This window comes from Panthera pardus, unplaced genomic scaffold (genome assembly GCF_024362965.1).
Source record: "Panthera pardus isolate Hobbes unplaced genomic scaffold, ASM2436296v1 HiC_scaffold_11, whole genome shotgun sequence".
In the NCBI taxonomy this organism is placed as follows: Eukaryota; Metazoa; Chordata; class Mammalia; order Carnivora; family Felidae; genus Panthera; species Panthera pardus.
In genome coordinates this window covers 36,587,088-36,599,560 of record NW_026526666.1, presented here as the reverse complement: position 1 = coordinate 36,599,560, position 12,473 = coordinate 36,587,088, and the positions used below count along the sequence as shown (strand labels likewise).

The window sequence follows — 12,473 nt, the reverse complement described above, 5'->3', positions numbered from 1 at the left end:
TAATCATTGATACTTTTAAAATCATCTATGACTTTGATCATCGTTATCGGAAACTATATCTGCCTTATTCACCACTCTGTTCACAGTGCCCTACAGTGGTTGGCACACAGTAACGAATTAATGAAACCTGTTGAATCAATGAATGAATAAACAAACTGAAGAAATGTGTCCAATACTGTGACAGATCAAAACAGGAAAGCAAGCTGCCTGAGGGGCTCAGAAAATCTTCACAAAGGGAAAGACAATCGAACAAGCTCTCGGCAGCAGTGTAAGAGTCTGCCCGGTGAGTAAGGTGCAGGGCATTTGAGGGAAGAAAAAAGCTCTCAAGGATGCACAATCACATCAAGGTCTAGTAGGTTTAGTGATCAGTTGTTAATTCAGTGTGGCCAGAGCACAGGGTGATGAGGCTGCAGATATTAGATCAGGTTAGGGTCACGAGCTGCATGAATTAAACATTTCCGAAGAGAAAACTGGGAGTCAAATGAATGAGATCACGGGCAGAGTCAGAGCCAGGGGAGCGAAATACACAAAGGCATGAAAAGCACAATGTCCATCGGCTGATGCTGCAGCCCTCATTTCACATAAGGCAAGCCCCTCAGGACATTTGGCACTAGTTCAGAGCAGAGGGTAGAATAGCAATCTTGGAAAAAATGAAATAGAACCCCTGGTTCTGATGCCCAACAGCAGATGGCCTATAGGGCCCATGCACATTTTCTTTCTGAGGCGGGAATCCAGCCATCAACCCCATGAAGATTCCTCTTGCCAATGTCACAGAAAACCATCTTTTTTTCTTTGGTTGGACCAAAATTATTTTCTAAATAAACATGAGCAGATTCAAGAGGTGCTGAGCAAGAAGTCTGTTGGCAGCCAGGTGAGACAAGGACTTGACATGATCCAACCTCTGCACAAGCAGATTCAGCAGAAAGCAAGAAGCTGGCAGGTCACGAAGCTCCTTGGAAGAGTTCTCTGGAGGAGGAATCAAAATAAATAAATAAATAAGTAGATAGATAGATAGATAGATAGATAGATAGATAAATAAATGAATACATAAATAAATAAATAAATAAATCAGGCTTGGGTTCACCGTTAACCAGGTGCAGCAGCCCCAAAGCTGAAGGGCCATCATTAACTCCATTAGCCATGCACACAAAATAAACCCAGGGAGGTAGAGGCAGGCGAAAAAAAGAAACTGGAACACCTGAGGGAACGTGCCAAGTTTCACACACTTTCTGGCCAAACCTTTGACCATGGAGATTGAAAGCTGAATCTGATTTTTCAAAAGTGTTTGTCTAAGACTGCCAGATTAAAAGCCATTAAATTTAGGATAAATTGTGGTTAAATATTTAAAAAATATTTTTAATTTATGATTATAATTAGATGCCTACATATGTGATAGAGATCCAGAGAGATTAATTCCAGTTATCAGAACCGAGTCAAAACAAAACAAAACAAAATTTAGCAAAGTCGTGGTCCTTGATCATCATCTTCCAAATATAATTTTAAGAAATGCATTTTCACTGCCATTTTTAGAAACTCCAATCAATTCCTAGCTCTAGGCTTCTGGAGGTTCTTATAGATCTGGCGCCTTCTCTCCTCTTTGCTTGTATGCCTTAGGTTTTATTAGAATAAAATTTGTACTTAATTTTTTTAACATATATTTATTTGAGTCTCCATCCTAATCATTGTTCACACACACAGAATCTGGTTCAATACTCTTATTTTTGGAATTCTAACCAATGAGATGACCTGGGGAGGTACAGGTTTTCAAAGATCTTAGAATTGCCTTTCAAAATAAAATCATACCTTCTCACCGTATTTATAAAACAGAGGAGAGTTGGGTCACTTGGGTGGCTCAGTCGGTAAAGCATCTAACTCTTGATTTCGGCTCAGGTCATGATCTCGCAGTCTGTGAGTTCCAGCCCTGCGTCCAGCTCTGCACTAATGGTTTGGAGCCTGCTTAGGATTCTCTCTCTCCCTCTCTCTCTGCCCCTCCCCTGCTCATATGTGCTCTCTCTCTCAGTCTCTCTCTCTCTCAAAATAAATAAATAACCTTTAAAAAAAAAAAGAAAGAAAAGAAAAGTAAACTCTTGTTGAAAGCAGGATGGGGAGGTGAGGGGTGAGAGCCAACAGGAGCACTGCTCACTCGGCGTCCCTTTCACTCCAGAAAAGCTTTCAGATCTCTTCGAATTCTCAGACTGGTTTTGTTGAGAAACCAGTCATGTGGCAGACAGAGGCCTGGACTAAGAATCAGAAACACTGGGCTGCAGTCATGGTGTATCACTAGGAAACTGACCTTAACCACTTTTGTAGAGACTCTGGGCTCAGTCTTTCTCAACTAAAATAACAAGAGTAGAAAAAATAAATCAGAAAGCTCAGTCTAAGTAAACAAATCTTAGTATCCTGAGAACCGAAGTTTCATTCATTTGGATGAATTATGCCTCTTTTATTAAAAGCCCAAATGAAAATTTGGGCTTGTCAGAAACTTTCTGTTCTCTGATTAATAAAAGTCTCCCTTTTTTATACTCTAAGATCATTTGAAATGGCACAGTTTTTATCCACAATGGTCTTTCATCGACAGATGAATGGATAAAGAGTGTGAGGTGTGTGTGTGTGTGCGTGATGAAATATTACCTGTCATTTCTTCTTTTTTTATTACCTATCATTTATGACAACATGGATGAATCTGGAGGGCATTTTGCTAAGTGAAATAAGCCAGTCAAAGACGAATACTGTATGATATGATTTATACGTGGAATCTAAAACAACAAAAGTTGAACTCCTAGAAACAGAGTAGAAAAGAAGTTGCAAAGGTCTGGAAGGTGGGTGAAATAGGGAGAGGCTGGTAAAAAGGTGTAAACTTTTGGTAATGTGAATAAGGTCTGAGTATCTAACGAGGTGACTAAAGTTGATAATATCGTGCTGTGTAATTAAAGTTTGCTATGAGATTAGAGCTTAAATGTCAAAAAAAAAAAGAGGGAAAAAGAGGAAAATATGTGAGGTGATGGATATGTTAATTAGCCTCATGGGGGAAATCCTTTCACACTGCATACATGTATCAAATCATCAAATTGTCTACCTTAAATAGCTTACAATTGTATTTGTCAATTATACCTCCATAAAGTTGAAGCTGCATAGTTAGAATCCTATGCCTGAATGTTTTCCAGTTCTCTTAAAATTCCTTCCCTTTCACAGTTTTGCTGTGGAATTACATCTGTCTGTTCTCCTCTCCTGTTAAGATGCCAGTCCTTCTCAGATCCAGGGAACACATCCGCCAGGCCCAACCTCCTCACTCGTGGTTATCACTTTAGGCTGACACACCATGGACACTTTTCCCCCTCAGTTTCAATCACTTCCACTTCATCAACCAATTCCCCCTTGTGGTTCAGAATTAGGTCCAGACTAACAGTTTCTCCATTCCCTTCCTCTCCCCTCCAGGAGTAGGAATTATCAGAAATTGTCGCCTCCTTTAGACATGTGGGCAGCAAAGCCAAAACCCATAATCTTCCTGGGGCTTAAAGTAGCTCACTGACCACCCCTTATCAGTTGAATGGGAATGAAAATTGGCCAATTTCTAACTTCTGAATTCTCATCAGGACAAACCCATTAAAAGCATTAGCATATAGAGTGGGGCTTGCAGGAGTCACTCAGCAGCCTTCCCCTGGCCCTCAAGGATGTACTGATTTGGCTGTCATTCAATGGTCCGGACAGGCCTGTTGCTTCACTTGGAACTTGTTGTGCAACCCCTGGGTGCCTGGCACATTCTTTCTCTTAAATACAGGTGAATGAATGGGGACAAGCAAATCTGTGACGTTTATGAGAGGTCCACAGGTACAAAAGATGGCCATGCCTCCCAGATTTTTCATCACGTCTTTATTTCCCTTCATAGTTCCTAATGGAGTCTCCATTTGGATGTCCCCAGTCACTTCAAATACACCATATACAAAATCAACATCATCTTGGTACCGAAATAGTTCGCTTTCCCAAACTCCCATTCACTATTGCTCCTGTTCTCCAGCCTCTGTGGCTGGGGTTACCTAAGACCATTCTCTCCTCCACGACCTTTTAGTTAAAACTCATTCTGCTAATATTATTGGTAATATTTATTATTGGCAAAAATAAATTTGTTATTGGGAATAATTTATTATTGACAATAGGTCATGGGAAAATGTACCCACTTTAAATGTGTTTTTTTTCTTTTAATTAAAAAAAATTGTGCAAAGCAAAGTACAAGCTAGGGAATTTTGAAGGATTCATGCATTTTGACGGTTTATTTAATTTCTCATGAGTTCCAACACAATCTGAGGGTTAAAGAACCGTAATTAGGGAGGTTGCCTGATAAATGGTTTTTCAGAGAAACAATTTTGAATGTCCATTTGCTAACTGGTTTTTCTTTCTATGCCAAATGCATTAAGAGTTTGTCATATTTTAAACATAATGTAACAGGTACAAATTCCACAAAAAAGTAGACATTAGAGAAGTTTTGACCCTAGTTTTCTTAGAAATTATTAGTAGTTATTATTTTCTCCAAATCGATATCCACAACCTCGTGTGCAAAGCCACAGGGATGGCCTGGCATCTAGTCTGACTGGGGGCTAAGAAAGGAAATAGCATGGAGGCCGGGATCCCCGCTAAGCTTCAGGGTGCTCAAGGAAATCTGTGGGAACCTCTCCTTATATCTTTCCAACAGAAAGCTGAATTATTCTAAATCTCACACTGTGAGAAGGATACAAAATAATGAAGATTTTAAAAATCAACCCAGGAGCAACAGGCAAAGATTACTGCAGAGAAAGAAACCACATAATGGGCCCAAGTGGTTTCCTTGCTTCCTGGTGTCGCTGGGCGAAGCTTTTGGAAGCACAAAGCCTGCTTTGGTTGCTAACATCCCACATTCAGATGCAGAACCATGCACTCCATTGGAGGCAATGCAGATTTAGAGGAGTAAACGGAGGCGCCCAGGGCTTGAGGAAAATGTGGACTTCGTTTTTGAGAGTAATGGGAATGAGAACGGGAGCCATTTGAAGTAGCAGAGACCTGAAAGAATCCTAATTGCCGGGCTCAACCTAAGATTAGAACTAGCAAAATTACTTTCCAGGTTCAAAGAGAGGGTGTCTTCAGGAATTGTCACACAGGGCCAGACCCCACACTGCTGGGCAGATTGTGTTTTAATTTCAGAGCTGTGCCTCTGCACATTTTTTATGCCTGATGAGATCTTAAAGAAAACTCTCCATTTATATGGGCCTTAGTTGTTTTCCTGTTTGTTTTTAATTGTTGTTGTTTGCTTTTTGGTTTGTTTGTTTTTGTGGGTTTTTTTTTTTTCTTGTTGCTGTTGTTAGCTGTGGGGCAAATTATTTGGTGTTTTTTTTCTGCGATGTGCAGAGAGGATTAATTTGGGGGTTTGGTGTTTTCCTCAGTCACTGTGGCTATTTGGAGGCAGAATAAAAAATTGCAGTATCTGTTCTTCAAAACCTTGGAAATGATCACATTTCTGATGATCTATGGCTTTTTTTCCTACCCCCAGCAGTGATCGCATTCCTGACATCGTAAGCCACACCATTAGAAGAACTGAATCATTTGTTTGTACATTATATCTGTTCTTCTGAGAAAAGGGGTCACTATGGACATTAGGTTAGGTGAAGCTGCTTGGGAATAACTTGAGAAAAAAAAATTTTTTTTTTTTTTGAGACAGAGAGAGACAGAGCATGAACGGGGGAGGGGCAGAGAGAGAGGGAGACACAGAATCGGAAGCAGGCTCCAGGCTCTGAGCCATCAGCCCAGAGCCCGACGCGGGGCTCGAACTCACAGACCGTGAGATCGTGACCTGAGCCGAAGTCGGACGTGTAACTGACTGAGCCACCCAGGCGCCCCATCTTGAGAAAATTTATGAGCAAACCAGAAGAGGTCAGACTGCAGATGGAGAAGATGGGTTCTTGGGTTCTATCATGTTTGTTTTCATTTTGTTTTCTTCTGCTGTTTTGTTTGTTGGGAGTTTTTGTCCCGCAGGTAAAGGTGGTGAAAGATGCAATTGTTTCCCTGCTCAGATTCCCTCTACCGAATGGATCCACCGGTCCCAGGCATCTGTGATTATGGTGTACGGTGATTCACAGTGGCCCAGGCCCTAACTTCAAGACTTGTCCTTAGCAGACAAGAACCCCTTCTCACCGAGGAAATTACATTCACACAGCCCTCTTGGCCCCAGCCCCCAGGAGGCAGCCCACAGTGTCTTACTTAGAGCAAGGAGGTGGGAGAGGCTTGTGCTGCCCCTTCTGGACAACTCTGCACAGTTATTAATGCTCCAGAACTCCCTCTTTCAAACAGGTCAGGCTGCCAAGGCCAGACTTGCCCTTTCCCCATCTCTAGCCTCACCCTTTCACAGGTTGTTTGTTTTGTTTTGTTTTGTTTCTTGAAGAACACACTCAATAAATCAAGGGCACAGGAATGTCACAGGCACTGATCCTTGAAAACCCAAATTAAGACAGGTGCTGGGTTGTTTTTGTTTTTGTTTTTCCTTTCTTGCCATAGATTTAATACTCTCTATAATATAGGCAAATCATTTCATGACGACGAGAAACCTAAACCAGATTATTAACTACTTAAGGGCTTACTGCTTTAGGTCCTGTGGGAAATCACTATGAGAGGCAGTTCCAGCCCACAGGGGAATGACATTTGGATGGAAAACCATAACAATGTATAAACAAATCAAATGGTAAAAGTAAATCTTTGAAGATGACACCAGCTATGTCAAGACAGCACATGATTAATCACCAAATGTGGAGACAGTTGCTACAGAATTCGGTACCACCAAAAGTCAGGCGAATTTGGTTCTGTTTTGCTTCCTGTGGGAACGGGCACGAGTTGCTTGCTTTCTCTGGGCCTCAGTTTTATTAGCAAAATGAAGGTTAATGACTGGATAACCCCACAGGCCCTTCTCAGCTCTGTACTGTGTGACCTGGTAAGTGTGCTGCCTGGGGCTAAGGTGGCTTCAGGGACGAAGTCTATGATGTCAGAGAAGGACAGAGTGCATTACAGATAAAGTGAGAACATGTACAAAAGAGCAGAAGTTAGAAAGCAAGTCCATTTGGGCGACTGGCATTAGAGCATTTTGGTAGAGCGTCTTGGGGGGGTGGTACCACCAATGGGGGCCAAATGGGAAAAGTATTTAATGCCAAGGTTAAGAAACATAGATCTTGTGCTATAAAATATAACATCATCTCATTAGCAGGGCAAGGATGGCACCCTGCCGACCTTTTCTACACCCTTAAGGCCACCTGCATATACTCTATGCAGGCATAATGTACCATCTGCAGTTTCTGGAAAATACCAAGGCCTATCATGCTCCAAGGCCTTTGCACATGCCATCCATTAGCCAAGAACACAGCCCCCTCATTACCTCCTTATTAACCCATTTCATTAAGATAGAAAGAAAGAAAGGAAGAAAGAAAGAAAGAAAAGAAAGAGAAATCTCCTTTCTTAAAACTCAGTGTAACTACCATGTGCTGTATGAACCCGCCTCCCCCACGGCCACCAGGCACAACTTGTTACTGCCTTCTCAGTAGCCCCCTGGCACTTTGTCTTTATCTATAATACCACTTGCCACATTGTATTGTAATGATCCATTCTCATACTTTCTTTACTCATTAGCAATTCACATGTTCTTTGAGGTTAAAAGCTGGGTCCTCTTCCTGTACCATTTCACCCCACTTTCTTCCGCCCCCCCATACGTCGGCTCTAGTGCAGTCCCTGACAAACAGCAGGGAGCTCATAAATCCTGTTAGAATGAGTGAATCTGGACCACATAATATGTTGCATGGGCCCTGGGCACTTTTGCCTTCTTGGGTCACTTTTTTCCATTTTTTTAAATTCTATCTTATAATCATATTGGTATAAAGATGAATATGTTAATATCATCTATTAAAACATTTTCTTTTGTGGCGCCTGGGTGGCTCAGTTGGTTAAGCGTCTGACTTGGGCTCAGGTCATGATCTCACAGGTTGTGGGTTTGAGCCCTGTGCCGGGCTCTGTGCTGACAGCTCAGGGCCTGGAGCCTGTTTTGGATTCTGTGTCTCCCTCTCTCTCTGTCCTCCCCTGCTCACACTGTTTGTCTCTCTCAAAAATAAATATTTTTTAAAAATTCATTAAAAATTTTTTTCTTTTACCTAAGCTAATTTTTTCCTTCTGATTTTAAACTAAAACATTCTTGTGTGCTCCTGAAAATACTGTGGATACCACATACTATGCATACTGAGCCTAACAGATAAGCCACTCCTGAAATAAATGGCCAAATTTTTTAATCAATGAAAGTCATCTTACAAATATTAATCTTTACTTACATATGCTGATTTAGGTTTATTTCATCTGTTCTAAGATATTAAATGTTTGATTATATATTCCTTTGGCTTTATTTTCTTTTCCTTTTTTTTTTTTTTTTTTTTTTTTTGCCACAGTAGTTATTTTTTTAATCATATGTAACATCATGGGAAATTTAATAAAAATGTTCATGTGAAACACTACTCAGTCTGTTTTGGATAGCAATTTAAAATGAATGGTCAAAATTATCACTAGGAGGGCACCCTACCATTCTTTGAATAGAACAAGAGAAATGCATTAAAAATCAAAAGGGAAAAATTAATTTCATAGTATAACATAAGGAATGATGATTTCAAACAGCACTGTATATTATTAGTTCATAACGACTAGCTACAAAATGTCAAGAAAATTAGATTTCAGATGGTAGATGAGGTTTGTCTCACTGAAAAAAGGGTTTTAATAAATATTAAGCACAGAAGTATTTGGGGATGATGAAGATTCGGTAATTAAGCATTGAACATTCAGTGATCCATTTGACACCAAAGAATTAAAGACACAAAAAATTGGTTAGCTAAATGCAACTGCCAAGGGGGTTGAACTCACTATTTTTGTGCTCTAAAGAATAATAATTCATCTAGTAGCAAATCTTTCTTCCCCACTTACAAGTTAGAAATACTGCATATCAGGATGAAATAGGATTTTTGAGACACAGATTCTTAGAAATGAGGCAGGTCTTTAGCAACCTACTTCCTACTCTGTATAGAAATAACATCTTCAGCATTCCTGGAAGATGTTAGTGATGGCTACGATATTCTCAGAGATGGGAAACCCACTGCCTCACAAAGCAGCCTGTTTGCTGCTATAAGTCTTACTTTTTAAAAAATACCCTGTTCATGGGGCGCCTGGGTGGCTTGGTCGGTTAAGCGTCCGACTTCAGCTCAGGTCATGATCTCACGGTCCGTGAGTTCGAGCCCCGCGTCGGGCTCTGTGCTGACAGCTCAGAGCCTGGAGCCCATTTCAGATTCTGTGTTTCCCTCTCTCTCTGCCCCTCCCCTGTTCATGCTCTGTCTCTCTCTGTCTCAAAAATAAATAAACGTTAAAAATAAATAAATAAATAAAAAAATACCCTGTTCATGTCAAGCAGAAAAATATACTCCTCTCCCCACCAAAAAGTACACAAAGATTAACATTTCACTTATGTGTTATTTTGGGGGAATTATGGATAGAACAGGATTGATTCAGTTTCCAGATTAGCAAACTATACCCTTAGGCACTAAGATACTTTTTTTTTTTTTAATCTTAAACAGTTTTTGATTGGCATCTTTCAGGTTGTGTAGAATAGTGGACAGAGTGGAGATTTTTCAATCAGAGAAATCTAAGTTTGAATCCTGGCTCACTTATTAGCACTTGTATGACCTTAAGGAAATGGCTTAAACTCTGGAAGTTTCATTTCCTATCTCCAAAACCTTGAGCACTGAGAGGATTAGAGATAATGGATGTAAAGCACCTAGCATGGTTTTTGCTACAAAGTAAATACTCCAAATATGCCAGCTACACTTTGTTTGTCTCCTTAAACATTTGACATTTTAATGATTTTAATAAATTATGAGCATTTATTATTATAGAGCATTTTGAAATGAGTCACAATGTTTATTATTGCTATAAAAGTATCCTAAACTGCTTTCTCTGGCTTTATGGTTGCTTTTAAAAATACTTCTCTAGCCCTCCTGGCTATCAGATAATTCTGTCCCTGTGTCAGCCTTTCTCATTACCATTTCTGTGTCTCCTCACTTAGTTTTTTCCAGTCTTGGAAACAAACAAATTAACAAACCCAAATTTGTTAGAATTGTGTTTTTTAAAAGTGCCTCCGGGTTCTGCATAGAAAGTCTAAGAAACTCTTAAAGAGTTTAGTATTACCATTTCAGAGCCTATGTTTTAGCTCAAGTGTCTTTGGCTCATATTTTAGCCAATGCCAGAACATTTTCCTACCTCCAGGCTCATGACTGTCTTTCAGAAGGTTGCAACTGTCCGATAACTGACCTGTAGATAAGTACTGAGGATGGAAAGACGGTGGGTGAGTGAATAGATGGATGGATAAATAGATGATAGATAGATGATAGATAGATGATAGATAGATAGATAGATAGATAGATAGATACATAGATAGACAGACAGATAGATAGATACTTGTCTTATGAGGTACGAACTAAAATTTTCAAATTGTTGCAGTGAAAGATGGTTTAGTCAATCTGTATTCCCAAGGTACTGGAATCACATCTCTATTTTTCATCTGTAAAATGGAGCAAAAAACATTGAATCTGACCTATTTCAAACTGAACTATGAAACAGCATAGGTCATATAGGAAAGATATAAAGAACAGACATGAAGGTGCCTTATAAATACAACTTGTCAATGCTATTATGTATTTTGCACCTATCCTTTAAAAGGTGGATGAGGAATCTATTTGCATTTTTATCTAGTAGAGTAAAAATTAAATATATTGGCTTTCAGTTATATGGCTCCTTCTTTTCTTGAGATCCCACTGTTATGGTTTCTTTCCAACACCTTTCCTTTTTTTTTTTTTTAATATTTTATTTATTTTGAAAGAAAGAAAGACAGAGAGAGCAAGTGGGGGAGGGACAGGGAGAGAGGGAAAGAGAGAATCCCAAGCAGGCTCCATGTTCAACATGGAGCCCCATGCAGGGCTCCATCCCATGACTGCAAGATCACACGACCTGAGCCGAGAGGAAGAGTCAGAGGCTTAACCGACTGAGCCACCCAAATACCCACTTCCAACACCTTTCTAAGCAGAGTTCCACGCACAGATCCCGTTTGTGAGCCCTCCCCCTAAACTGTGTTGTGATTTCGTACTGTGATATGCAAAGTGTTTTTTAGCAATGCCATGTCATGCCTGACTTGTTTACTAGTGAGTAAAAATAAAATATCTTTGCTTATTTTTTTCTTCTATGAAGTCTAATAATATTCCATCCAATGATTCTACTAAGTAAAAGGAAAAATTCATATAAAATCATCCTTTGATTAGATCTCCTCTTTTTTTTTAATGGTGTAGGCGATACCTGAGTGCAAAGACCCTCGTGAAGAAATAAAACGTTGATTTCCACTATCATGTGAAAAGATTCAAGTTGAACGAAGTGTAAATATCCCTGTGGGAAGTACTTACCTATTGCTGTGTGACAATTTACCCCCAAATTTAGCAGCTTAAACAACCACATTTCATTACCTCAGAGCTCTTGTGGGTTGGGAGTCTAGGTGTGGCTGACCTGAGTGCCTGGGGCTCAAGGCGGGTCAAGCTGTTGGCTGCTGCTGCAGTCACGTCAAGATTCAGCTGGCAGTGGAGGACCTGCTCCCAGTCCTGCTCGAGAGGCTGTTGGCAGGAGGCAGAAGTACTTCCTATCCACCCGTGTGGTCCTCTCCACGGGTTGCGCGCCGTCCTCCCAATGGGGCAACTGGCCATTAGAGAAAGAGACAGAGAACAGGGAGAGAGAGGGAGATGAGAGTGAGTAGGAAAGACGCCCCAGAGAGTAGTCAGGAAGCAAGTCACAGTCTTTTTGTAACTCAGCCTCAGAAGGGCCTTCCCACTTCTGCCGAGTTATGTGCATTAGAAGGGAATCACCTGGGCGTGCCAGAGCGTCTGACTTCCACACAGGTCATGATCTCGCGGTCCAGGAGTTCGAGCCCAGAGTCAGGCTCTGTGCTGACAGCTCAGTGCCTGGAGCCTGCTTCGGATTCTGTGTTTCCCCCTCCCTCTGCCCCTTCCCCACTCATGCTCTGTCTCTCTCTCCTTCAAAAATAAGTAAACATTAAAAAAGGGGGGGGGGTAGAATTACTGCATCCTGCCCACATTCAGAGGAGGCAGGAATTACACAAGGGTGAGAATACCAGGAGATGGGACAGGGCGGGGAAGGGGGGGCGGTCACTGAGGGAAATTTTAGAGGCTGCCCTACTGCGGTGGGATAAACCATCTGGGGTTTATAATTACTCAATTTTTATTTACCTTGAAGGTTTGGATAGCACATAGCTTTCTTTTTTTTTTTTTTTTTTTTTTTTTTTAGCTTAGCTCATGATCTTTCAACAGAATGGTGAACTGGGTTCCTGTTGTATTTACTACAGAAACATCCTGGTTAAGCTAATACCAAAAAACATCCCA

The 12,473-nt window shown here is 40.7% G+C and overlaps 1 long non-coding RNA gene across 1 annotated transcript in view; it reads right to left on the bottom strand.

Moving 5' to 3' along the window:
• LOC109246172 (uncharacterized) overlaps nucleotides 1-12,473 on the bottom strand; it is a 40,836-nt gene that overhangs the window by 6,076 nt on the left and 22,287 nt on the right. Inside the window, exon 2 of the long non-coding RNA XR_002071242.2 lies at nucleotides 11,587-11,772. This is a non-coding gene — a long non-coding RNA (uncharacterized LOC109246172). The remainder of the gene's footprint in view (nucleotides 1-11,586; nucleotides 11,773-12,473) is intronic.